The sequence below is a fragment of the Lissotriton vulgaris genome, chromosome 1_1 (genome assembly GCF_964263255.1).
Source record: "Lissotriton vulgaris chromosome 1_1, aLisVul1.2, whole genome shotgun sequence".
NCBI classification, from domain to species: Eukaryota; Metazoa; Chordata; class Amphibia; order Caudata; family Salamandridae; genus Lissotriton; species Lissotriton vulgaris.
In genome coordinates this window covers 1,327,288,773-1,327,302,190 of record NC_141685.1, presented here as the reverse complement: position 1 = coordinate 1,327,302,190, position 13,418 = coordinate 1,327,288,773, and positions in this window count along the sequence as shown.

Here is a 13,418-nt window from a genome sequence, read left to right as displayed (position 1 = left end):
AACCCACCCAACCCTCTGCAGGACCCCCACCCCCCTTGAACATCCTCAACGACTGGAACCCAATCTCCACTGAGGACACCATCCGTCTGATGAACTCTATCCACTCAGGATCCCCCACAGACCCATGCCCTCACCACATCTTCAACAAAGCAGACTCCATTATAGCACCGCACCTCCGAGACGTCATCAACTGCTCCCTCAACTCCGCATCCTTCCCGGAAAGCTGGAAACACGCCGAACTCAGCGCCCTCCTGAAGAAACCCACAGCTGACCCCTCCGAACTCAAAAACTACCGCCCTATCTCACTCCTTCCATTCCCGGCCAAAGTCATCGAGAAAGCGGTCAACAACCAGCTCGCCGCCTTCCTCGAAACCAACAAATCCCTCGACTCATCACAGTCCGGCTTCCGAGCCAAGCACAGCACTGAAACGGCCCTCATCGCAGCAACAGACGACATTCGAACTTTACTGGACAATGGAGACACAGTCGCCCTCATCCTCCTCGACCTCTCCGCAGCCTTCGACACAGTCTGTCATAGCACCCTTTTACAGCGCCTCAGAAACGTCGGAATCCAAGGAAAAGCACTGGAATGGATCACCTCGTTCCTCTCCGGAAGAACCCAGAGAGTCCGCCTTCCACCATTCAAGTCAGAGGCCACTGAAGTCATCTGCGGCGTACCACAAGGATCTTCACTCAGCCCCACCCTCTTCAACGTATACATGAGCCCCCTTGCGGTCATCGCATGCCAACACAACCTCAACATCATCTCCTACGCCGATGACACTCAACTGATCCTATCACTCACCAGAGACCCTAACACTGCCAAAACCAACCTGCATGAAGGAATGAAAGAAGTAGCCGAATGGATGAAGCACAGCCGTCTGAAACTGAACTCAGATAAAACAGAAGTCCTCATCCTAGGCACCTCTCCCTCCGCCTGGGATGACTCTTGGTGGCCAGAGGCCCTTGGAAAAGCACCCACCCCGACGGATCACGCACGTAACCTGGGCGTCATCCTGGATTCCTCACTCTCGATGAACAGACAAGTCAACGCCGTTTCTTCATCTTGCTTCAACATTCTTCGCATGCTCAAAAAAACATTTCGCTGGATCCCCACCGAAACTAGAAAAACGGTCACCCACGCACTGGTCACGAGCCGCCTGGACTACGGAAACACCCTCTACGCTGGCACTACCGCAAAACTCCAGAAAAAACTCCAACGCATCCAGAACGCTTCAGCCAGGCTCATATTAGACATCCCCCGTAAAGAACACATCTCTGGTCACCTGAAAAACCTCCACTGGCTCCCCGTCAATAAGAGGATTACTTTCCGCCTCCTAACCCACGCACACAAAGCACTCTACGAAATCGGACCCGAATGCCTCAACACACGACTGTCCTTCTACATCCCCTCCCGCCAGCTACGATCCTCCAACCAAGCCCTGGCCACTGTACCTCGCATCAACAAAACCACCATGGGAGGTAGATCCTTCTCCTACCTGGCAGCTAAAACCTGGAACTCACTTCCCACCCACCTTCGCCTTACTCAGAACCACCTAGCATTCAGAAAGCAACTCAAAACATGGATATTCGACAAGTAATTCCCCACCCTTCCTCAAGCGCCTTGAGACCCTCTGGGTATGTAGCGCGCTATATAAATCTATTGACTTGACTTGACTTGGCGATGGAAATTTGAAAATTGTCTTTAACAAAATATGTAATTCACTTTTTTTTTTAAATCTTTTTATTTGCATAGTATGTAGAGCAGTAACATGCATGCATATTCATATTCGAGCTCAGTAGTAATCACGGTGGTACATGCATGTGCTTGCCCAGATCATATATAGACATAGTTACATTGATTTTCCATTTTGTCGTCGAACCAGAGCAAACGAACGAACCCCAATCGTACCCAGACCCACCCCTCACCCTCAAGAAATCCCACCCGACACTCTCTCAACAGGCATATAACTGGATTATCGACAATTGGGTCACCCCTGATACTGTGACACGTAGCTGAATCTATACACACAGGTAGGATGAGGTAGTGTGGTCGATGGTTCGGGTCTCCCCGTACCCCATCGCAGTGCACCGCGGTCAGCGTCTGTGCATGGAAGAGTGAATCAGGACACAAGTGTTCCACAAGTGGCTAGTCATGTGGATCACCGTCTTCCTCGTCATCCCCAACCTCAAACGTCCACAATGTGTCAAACCATTCCAGCGATATCGGCGTTTTTCGGAGGCCTCTGCGTTCCTCTCGCTGTAGTGCTTCGCCTTCTGCCTTACCCCACCGCACTACCTCCGCTTTCCATAGTTCAGGGCTGGGTGGTTTGGATGATTTCCATCTCATCGTGATGGCACGCTTCGCCAGTAACAGGGCTAGATCTGAAAAGCGTGTCGCCACGGTTCTGGTGCGTGCTGATGGCCCCAGCCCAAGGAGTGTATGTTCTAGTGCAGGTGATCGGGACAGAGTACCAGCCCTCTCAAGCGAGTCATGGACAGTGGTCCAGTAATACCCCAGTTTAGGGCATTGCCACAGCATATGTACTAGCGATGCGTCGTCAGTATCGCATCGGGGGCAGTTGCTTTTCGATTCAGGGAACATCACATGGAGGCGGTGCGGGTCAGGTAGGCTCTATGTAGCAGCATCAGTTGAATGAACTTGAATTTGGGGTTCCTAGCTACTTTTTTGGGGAACTGGAGTATGCACTCCCACTCCTTGTCTCTCAGTGGCCTTCCGATATCTGCTTCCCATGTCGCCCGAAGTGGCGACAGTGTGAGTGCCCTCCCCATTTTGATGCTAGCAGTGAGCCATCTGGTCAGATGGCCGCCTGTGCCCATGAGGTAGTGCATTGTGATTAGAGGGTTCGTATCAGGCTCCTGGCCCTCAGGTGACCATTTGTGCGTAATATAATGGCGGAGCCCAGCGTGCATAAGGAATGAGCCTCTGGGGACGCCCTGTGTGGCTCTGAAGTCTTCGAAAGTTAATAGGTGCCCCTCTGCAAACAGGTCACCCACATGTGTTACACCTGCGTCATGCCAGGGCTCCAGCGAGGTCGTCGTGAGTGTTCCCGAGCCCAGTGGTATACCCAAGAGTGGGATCGTGGGGGCATAAGTTGTCTCGGGGGACGTGTACTTCAATGCCTTCCGCCAGTATGTTATCGCCAGCCTGAGGAGCGGCGGGGTGTTTCTCGGTAGATCCGAGCTGGGTAGGAGTAATATGTGCACTCTCCCCTTCGCATGGTCGTCCTTTGTAACATTGATCTCATGAAGATTGCGGCCCGCCACCCATTAGGCCAGCCACTGTAGCTGACACGCATAATTATAAGCCCTGAAGTCCGGTAAGCCCATGCCACCGGAGTCGGAGGGGAGCTGCAGTTTGGCCAGACCTATGCGTCTGCGGCCATGTCCCCACACAAGTTCGGTGAGTAGGGAGTCAAGGGTCTTAAATGTTGCTGCTGGGATCAGGAACGGCAGATTGGTGAAGTAGTAGATGAGACGGGGGAGCATCACCATCTTGGAGATTGCCGCTCTGCCGGGTATTGAGAGTGGCAGCGTTAGCCAGAATTGAATTTGCGACTTCAGCGTTCTGATGGCCCTCCCCAGGTTGCCTTCTATCATCATGTCTGCCTCCCTGTAGATATGCATCCCAAGGTACCGGAAAGTGGTTTCTGCCATCTGGAATTCATGAGGGGCGAATGGTAGGGGGGTAGACACGCCTGTGGCTGCAAAGGTGAACCCATAGGACTTAGACTCGCTGATGGTGAGGCCAAAGATCACTCTAAAGTCCTCAAAAACCTGGGAAATAGGGCTCAAATCGCCCCTCAAGTCACGAAGATATAATATAATATCACCCGCATATGCGGACACAATGTGCGCCGTCCCATGCCTCTGTACGCCATGGCGGGGGGCCATCAACCTGAGCCTACAGAGCATTGGTTCGAGGGCAAGGACAAAGAGGAGGGGGGAGAGCGGGCAGCCCTGCCTGGTGCCTCTCGCTATAGCTATGGGACCTGATATTTGGTTGGAGGTACGCACCCTAGCCGTGGGGATGGTGTACAGTAATCTGACCCAGGCAATAAATTCGGGTGGTAACCCGAATTTTAACAGGGTGGCGAACATATAGTCCCATCTTAAGGAATCGAACGCTTGTTTCAAATCCAGAGATATGCAGCCTTCGGAGCTCGTGTCCACGTGGTCTCCGAGCATAAGCTGGGCCAAGCGCCTGAGGTTCATGGCCGTATTACGGCCCGGTACAAAACCACATTGATCCGGGTGGATCAGCTGTGGCACGTATTGCACGAGCCTCGACGCCAGCACTTTGCTCAATATCTTGGAGTCAGTATTGAGAAGGGACAGGGGTCTGTAATCGGCCATCTGTAGTCCGTCTTTGGCCGGCTTCAAGAGGGACGTGATTAATGCCTGCATGGATGATTGCAGCAGAGAGGCTGTATGTAGAGCTTCCAGATAAACAGTGTGCAACCGTGGGGCCAGGAGGTCTATGAATGTTGCGTAGAATTCGGCCGGTAGGCCATCTGTTCCGGGGGCCTTACCCTTCGGGAGAGCTTGTATTGCCTGCCTGATTTCTGCTACTGAAATAGTACGCTTCAGGTCTTTGTTCTGCTTGTCAGTGAGTTGTGGTAGGTCTAGTCCCCTCATGAAGGCCTCAAACGCGATCTCTGATAGGGGCTGTGGGGGGCCGTACAGCGTGGTGTAATAGTCCTTAAACGCCGTATTCATCCCTATTTGGGTGGTAGCCGGGCTGCCTGTCTGGTCTAAGACCCTCAGGATGGGGTGGTTGATCGGGGAGTCTCGTAGGAGGCGGGCTAGTAAGGGACCAGCTCTGTCTGCCTGTGTATGCTGCCTATTTGTGTATTCCCTATAGTCTAGAAGCCGCAGGTCTTCCAGTAGTTCTGCGTGTCTAATGTGAGCCTCTTGCAGTGGTGTAAAGGGTGCATTTGTGCCCGCTGCTTCATTCTCTAAGGACGCTAGTGAGCCCTCCACCTCCTTCCGTTGGCTGATCACCTCCCGTTTCCTGCCCACCCTAGCGGTCATAGCAGTCCCCCTGAGACAGACTTTGAAAGCGTCCCATTCTATCTGACGGGAGCTGGCTGTGTTCGCGTTTGTGGAGAAGTAGGTTTCTATAGTGTCGGATAGGGAGGACCGGAAGACCGAGTCTTCAAGGAGATCAGGAGACAGTCTCCAAGTCGGGATGGGAGCCAGCCTCCTGCCCCACTGCCATGTAATCTCTACGGGGTTGTGGTCGGATAGGGTTTTCCCCATATGTTGGGTCTGGACAATCGAAGCTGTAAGGGAGCGGGAGCAGAAAACATGGTCAATTCTGGTGTGGAGCTGGTGGGGTGGGGAGAAGAAAGTATATTCCCTCTCCTGTGGGTGTGTGCTGCGCCACACATCTGCCAAATCCCAGCCCTCAGCCCAACTGGTAAGTGCGTCTGCCTGTTTCTTGCTCTCAGCAGCCTGTAGGGGGGGGGGGTGACCTATCCAGTGTAACATCAAGCACAGCATTGAAATCACCCCCAATGAACCAGCGGTGATCAGCCCAATCTGCAAGTACCCTGTTTACAGTTAACAAAAATTCCGACTGGTTTGAGTTAAAATATGTAATTCACTTAATTAGGTATTACCCCAGGATATATTTAAACTCCAGTGTCCATCCTCATGTTATTCAGAAGTATCCCACTCCCAATTTCCCAGTCCATTGGGTTTGAGATTTTTTGCATTTTAGAGTTTGTATACAGTAAAGCCATTAACATGAAGCAATCTTCAATCTGGCCACAGAGATTGCATAAGACCATCATAATGTACAGTTAAGGATTACGTTTTTCCGTCATTCGTGCTGTCTGAGGAGTATTCAGGGACACTAGGTCAATCAAGGTGGAAGGCCAGCGTCAGTGACTGTGTAGCTGCCTCACGGAGTGTCCCACCTTAACAAACCTCTATGCGCCCTTGCGCCGTTTGGGACTTCAGATGTGTGGGCCTCAGAGTTCTGCGTTTTAGCCTCGAAGAGCATTGTCTATGCAACGAATCAGCTCCTGTTTTTGATGTTCCTGTCGGTTGAGTGGGAGGGCTCGGTAGAGCATCAATCCAGTCCCAAGCCTATGCAGCCAAGGCAAAGATCTGTGTTATACTATCCACTTGGCTATGTTGTTGTGCATGTATTGCAGCAAGTATATATGTGGGCTCATCAGGCCTTTCCCATTTGCCAGTTACAGTCAATCGTGCCAGTTGTGTTCCCAAGTGGCTTCCAGCACCGCTGCCAATTACGCACCACTCTCGCCCACCCTTGTACCATTTAGATGGTGATTCAGTGCATGTGGGGGGGGGGGGCAGGGCTTGAGCTCCTGTATCCTTAGAGGCCCCCCTTTCTGCAGACCCAGTGGTCCGACGGGTTCACAAGCTCCACCGAACACAGGCAGCATGCCAAGTTTGCTCTCCTCAGTTCGATGCCCCAATCCAATATTCACTCTGTTTTCTGTCTTTTTTTTCCTTTTCTTCCCGTTTTCTTTTCCCTTTGTTGAGAATTATGCACAAATCAGGGGCCCCCATCCACGGCGTTTCTTGGAGCGGCCACGAGTGTCAGGTAGCTCGTGCCACCTGCTCCTTCGGCGACACCAGGATAACGCACTCTGCTCATTAGACCAAGTGTCGGATGGGCGTTGCTCCTCTCCATCACCGCCTCCCAGGAGGGGGCTGCATCAAAGAGAACAGCCACCAAGGTGCAGTTACACAGCTAAGCCCAGTCCGACACGGCCAGTGCTTGCAGCCGATCTTTTATCTGATTCACTCCCCCCGCGTACGGAAGGCCGCCACAGCGTTGTCTCTGCCCAGCACAGGGAAACATGGTTATTGCTGTGTTATTTCACAGCAGGATTATGTCGGATGCCAGGGGCACAGTTGGAGCTACTCTAGTTTGCGTCCGCCATCATGGTCGTCCTGGCCAAGCCCCCCTCTGCATGTACCTCATTGTGTTAAATATAGGATATAATGGGTTATGACCAGAAACTGAGTGGACACAGTGGGTAAATTACCAAAGCATACTGGGGGGATATTAATAATAGACTTAACAATGTGGACAGACCCACTATGTGTGTGTAATATAATCACTGTAAGTAGTATGAACTTGGACCGATTAGGTGTTCATAAAAAGACCCCTCACACACCAACCTGGTTGGTGTCATGCTTCATCATTGGGGTCCCAACCGGGTGGCTGAGTGCCCCCCGGTTGTGCTATGACGCCTGACTACAGAGGAGCTGGTGTTGGTGCGTAATTGTGATGTGAGGTGCATTATTACAGTTAAAAATATCTCTGAGAATCCTTGCCTCTAATTTTAATGTTGGCTGCTCAGGATATGTCTAAAACCAATATGTGTGCTGCAATTATTCAGGAATTATTACCGTTTAGTTGACTATGTGTGGTGGCCTACATGTTTCAGCCCGTTAAAAAACATTAAAAGGGCTTTCTTCAGGACCAGGTGAGGGAAAGGTGAGTGGCAAAGGTGAAAGATGCCACATGAAACCTGTGTGGTACTTACACACGCGCTAAGGTGTGTGGTATAAATGTCGGCGTACTCACTGACACTTGAAAATGAAAAAATTTAATGATTATGAGTATTAGGCAGATATTGAGACTCGGAGGGGGGGCAGGGTGCTCATCCAAGATTCCTATTTGGTATTGGAGAGTCATCCGCTGCAAACCTGAATTGGTCCCACCTACCCAAGACCCTTTTTGTGTCTTTACATTTTTCTAGTTATAATTAGAATGACCCAAGAGGATATTTAGCATACAGATTTTTTTTGTGTGATGCAAATTACAGTTTTACTCAAACTCAAGACTCCTATGTAACCCTAAAACCTTAGGTCATACTTTAGGACAGTGCAGACGTTTGCGGGTTGCTTCTAAGTAAGAGGATCTCTTCCGTTTCAGTGCTGCCCAGAACAGCCAGAGAATATAAATACGATGATGGTGTATATTTTACAACTCAACTTCTATGCCAATTACAGCGTAGATTTCTGGCTTTTGCTGCAATGGTCCCTCCAATTTATTAAAAATGAAGTCGCACATTGGCTAAGAGAGGTGGCCTGTTAATGTACACCTTGAAACCAATTGAAATTGGTTTTAGCCTTTCTCAATTGTTCATTCAGTACAAGTCTCCAGTTACTCAAATCATGCTTAGAAATCAGCCTCTTTGGGAAGTCTAACTCTTCTTTGGGTGATGATTATTGCAATGACTTGTTTGTCTTGCATCTCAGCTCCCTCTCTTGAATTTGATCAGTTTCGTCTAATACATGACACTGGTTTCTCCCATTTTCATGGTTTGAATTCAATGTTGTAACTATTGTTTTCTTGTTTTCAGCCAAGAAAGGAAGATCAGTGTTTCAGTCCTGTCCCCACAAACTCTACACCAGTGCTCTTATTTCAGTCATAGCACACAATGTTTAGATTTCTAATCATTCTGTCATCATCCTGCGATGCCTACTTGCCAGCCTTACCAATTTAGGCAGTAGGCTACTGCTTTTTTGGAAAAACTACGTCCTACATATTTTCCTACTGCTCTTGGCCAAGCTGTGGATTTTATTTGTTAACAGGCGAATTTCAGCATCCTTAGCTGGAAGAGAACTTGATGTCATGTGATTTTGCGTGATGTGATCATTGGGCCAAAGGTCCAATAGGCTAATTAATATTTCAAACCCGGAAAAATCTGACTTATTTTTATTCACAGAATTTGAGAAAACTGGCAATGGTGTTCCATGATTCCATATCACAATGGTCGTGTTTCTATTTCTAATTATATAATATTGATCCTTTCCCTTTCTACTTTGTATAATTTTTCTCCTACCTATATTTCCAATGAATATAAGGTGTCATAGTTCTATTTTTCTATTTCTAATATAGCCGGTTACATTCAGACTTGTAAATTACACTTTAATAGTTCAACGTAAAATGTTTCTCCTGTTTGTTAATTAATGCATTTCATTAATCAACTTACTGCAATTGTGTATACAGAGAATGCTGATAATAAATGTATCCAACAAACAGCCGACCAAATTTGAAGTCTTGAAATACATCTGTCAAGGTTTGTGCATTTTTAGTAAACACTACATCTGACAAGAGAGTGACGGAAGGGTTGTGGTTCAGGTATTCCTATGATCTACAAATGTGTGTTCTTTTATGGGGTTTCTCATGCTTCCATTCCATAGCGTTCTGTAAGACACTGAAGACCTGGCTCTTCGTATAAGCACCTTGGGGATCACACCCCTGCCCAAGCGCCTGGATACCCTTTCGGGTGATTAGTGCACTGCATAAATCAACATAACATTATCTCTTCTGAGTGGTATAAACAAATTTACACATTCTGCATGACATCTGGCTATTTGGCTCACATCTCACATATTCGATCTCAGGAGTTTATACACTATACCAGGATATCGCCCATTTCACAAATCTCTGGCTTCATTTACTTCAGTGGAATGTCACTTATTTTCACATCAATGGTCTCAGATTTTTCAATCTACTCTCACGCTTGCCCCATAGTATAAGTTTATCAACGTTGTCAGAGTCATTCAAGAGATTGATAAAAGACACGCAAATATGATGATGTCTCAATTTCATGTACTTGTTGGTGGTAATTTGCAGGGCTAAACAGTTGCCTATGCCTGAGGAGGCAGTTATAAGCTCATGGCCTCATTTAAAAGTTGGCAGAAAGAATACTTTGTTGCAACAGCTATGGAGTACCCTTTCCACCAACCTGAAGGACTGTCCACCTCATTCTGAGTTGTTCCGTTGTCATGTAGTTTCCACTAATCTGTAGGACCTGCATGATAGTTGAACAACATAAACTTTGAGTGAGATGCCTAGACTGATTCCAAGCACCCCGCAGTATATGGTGGCCTAGAGACCAGCTAGCCCACAGTACCGCCATTAGCCCCTCTAACCTGAAGAAGGTGCGAATGGTTTCTGGCAACCACTGAACATGACAACCGTGACCCCTCGGGATCGTTGTAACAGATCAGATCCCTTCCGCTCAGTCACTCCTGCTCCTTGCTCTCAGAGAACTATACAGAGAATAGTACACAATGGGACGTTTTCAATATATTCATCGAACCAATGTTATTCTTTTAAAATTTTTGAAAACCTTTATTCGAGGAAATGGATGCGTACAAATACGGGCCTACAACCCAGAGGCCGGCCACGGAACAAAACTGGAAAGCACCATTATCAATTAAAGGCACGGAGTGGTTAGACGATATTACCTAACGCTGTAAGCCAATGATATTAACTAACTGGAACCACTCGACATAGGATCAAAGGAGGTTAATTTTATATATTAAAGAAGAAAGGATCAGTTGTATAGGTAGCAACCTGGTGTACGTGGCAGGGAACAAACCAACTTTTTCATTGCAGTACAGCCAAAAAGCAATAATCAGAAAAGTCCATAGCATGCAAAACATAGGTTCGCTTATATTACAGTTCCTCAATGGTAGTATCCACGCCTGACCACATGTACCCAGCGACAAACTGAACAGCGTTTCCGCAGCAATAAAAACCATCAGGGAAACAGATAAGTTGCAATCATTATACATCCCAACCCAAGAAGTAAGAAAACAAGAGTACTAAAGAGAAAAGGAAGTAGGGGGACTCCACGTTACTGTACCCGCCCCACGGTGGTAATGGCGATCAATAATACAAGTAGCGAACGTGCTGGGGGCGGATCGATTAATTCAGGAGAAACAGAGCCATGGGTACCATATTGCATATAATACCTATTCCTCCCCTCACAGTAACTCACCCCGCGGGGTTACGCACAGTCGTGGAGATCCAAGAAAAGGACACAAAAGAGCCATAGAAACAAAGAACTACCTAATAGACCCTAATCCCACCTTGCACCCCTGCAGAAGGCTACGGCCTACCCCCCCCAGCAGCGTGCCTGTCGCCCTAATTATGAACCTGAAATATAGAGAAAGATAATATAGAGAAACAGAAAAAGAAAGAGAGAAAAAAGAAAAGCCTGGGGAGAGGAACCATTTAGCAAATTGCGCGGCCCTCGCCCCCCGCCCACACACGCCATGAGCGTGGCCCAAAACGAAACTGGCAAGTATTCAGTAATACGTAAATACGAAGGAATCAACGAAGTATAACAATGTAGGGCAGTCCATAACTCCATTCACCGATTAGTAGTCCTCCGAAATGAGAACCGGGTTCATCCTAGTCCTTTCTTAGCCAACGTCGCAATGTGCGTCGATACAGTGGGCATAGGACATGGCGATGAGAAAAGGCCGTGGAAAAGTTGCTGGACTATCAATGGAAGCAGCCAATGGAACCCCCTCTCCCGAGGGCAATGCAGAAACTGTTCACGGCAGCAGTGTATACCAGTGTCAATGAACACCAGCGGTTCCACCCGCTCACGTATCGGATCGTCGCTACCCCAACCAGAAAGCAGGGAACAATCAACAATCTCACCGGGCCCATCCGCGTCCTCAAGAGCTGACCCGGGAGCAATGGCAGCCATTACATCGCCCTGCACACAGGAGTCCCGGACCATGGTCGATCTCCAGGTCTTCAAAGCTTGCAGGACGTCGCCAATCGTGGGTTCGAGCTCACCAGTGCAGGCCCAAGCGGAGCACAAGGGCAAGAAATCGGCATCCCGGGACCCTGCACAGGACATGGCAACAGCCGCCATTTTGCGACAATTGCGCCGTCTCTTTGGAATCATCTCCAGGGGTGAGCTCAACAGCAGAGCCCCGGCGGGATCCCCCTCGAGCGCACAAGCAGCACCCACAGCGCTAAAATTATGACCACAAAAGAGGGGGACCCGCCGGCGACACCGCTCCGCCAGGATCCCTCTCCGCCACCGAGCGAAGGAGCCCGGTACGGCAACAAAGGGGGGGGCCACCAAACACAGCGTCCCCAACCCACAACTTGCCGCACACCACCTGTGGAGCACCGGACGGTAGTCCCAGGCACGTTCATTTGCCTCCGGGCTCTTCGCACATCGGCATCTTCCGGCCGGCCCCAAACCTCCACCCGAGGCCGCCGCCGACTCCGTCTCGCCGACAACTCGCTAAGGACGAGGCCCCGGTCTCAACCCCGGGGAGGCCGTACTTTCCGGGAGGACGCCGCAGTGGATCCACCGAGCACCGGACCCACCAGGATGGATGGTAAGTGACTGCAAAGCTCTGCATATAAGTTGTTATCCGTTTTGGGCAGGATGAACGACAGGATATTAGGATTTAGGCAGGTAGGACGGCGGAGCCGAGCTAACATACGGCCATCTCGTTGTCGAGCTTGGCTCCTCCCCCGAACCAATGTTATTCTTGTATAAAATACCTGTGCTGTGATAATCAGTACACAGAAGTAGATGAAAGTGATTACAAACACCCAAAAGAGTAACTAGCCGATATAGTTCGCCATGGTGCTAAAAAAGTGTATATATGCAGGCATATAAAACAAGATAGTCATCAAGTGTACTCCAACTATGCAAACCCTACTCTGTGTATGTTTAGAGTGTGTGTAGGTGTGAAGCCAAGAAACCCCTCTCGGGATGATCCAAACCCATCACCTGGTGGGAGAGAATGTAGGACCCTGTCCTGGTCACGAACAGGACACCCCTCATGGAGTTGTCAGACCGCTGTGTGGGGAAGTCTCAGCATGCACAGCCCCTCAATGTCAACTCAAGTGCCTCCTTTGGTAATTCTATGAGATGCTTATTATTTATAATAAAAAGCATCTTTGCAATGTACGTTTAGATTAGCAATGTTATGGATATGTAGATAGTCCTGTCGCCCGGTCTTGTACTTGGTGTTCGAGGCCTCGTGATAATGTTATGCAAAGCCAGATGTATAAACAGAAGTAGCTTCAGAGAAACTAATCTAACATTTTCACACAGGCGAATATGTGCAAAAGGTCACAGCAGTAATGTTATCATGCAGAAAGAGGACAATATAAGAAAATGTGCAGCTAAGTTACATGGGCCTAACCCAGGCATATAACACCGTCCCTGCCACCTGCACACACCTCTGCCGTTGTAAGTGCTGTTGTGGGTTTGGCCATGTGTCCGCCCGACGTATGTGGATTATGCGCACACATGACCAGTTTCCACTGCTTGTAGCCACCATGAAAAACATGGCAGTAATGGACAGTGAAAACATTTAAATGACCCCCATGGCAAGAGAGTTGTTGTTATTTTTTTGTTTTAAAAAATAATATCCTGCTTTAGGATTTTCTTTTGAAAATAATAAATTAGTTCTAAGTTTGATGTACAGCTCCATCATGTTGACAGTCGTCAGTCAAACTTGCAGTGCATTTCTAGGAACCACTGTGACTTACCTAACAAAAAGATAGAGTAGGGACTATTTTGCTTTATCCTTGAAGGTACTTTCCTTTCGCCCCCTTTCAAAAA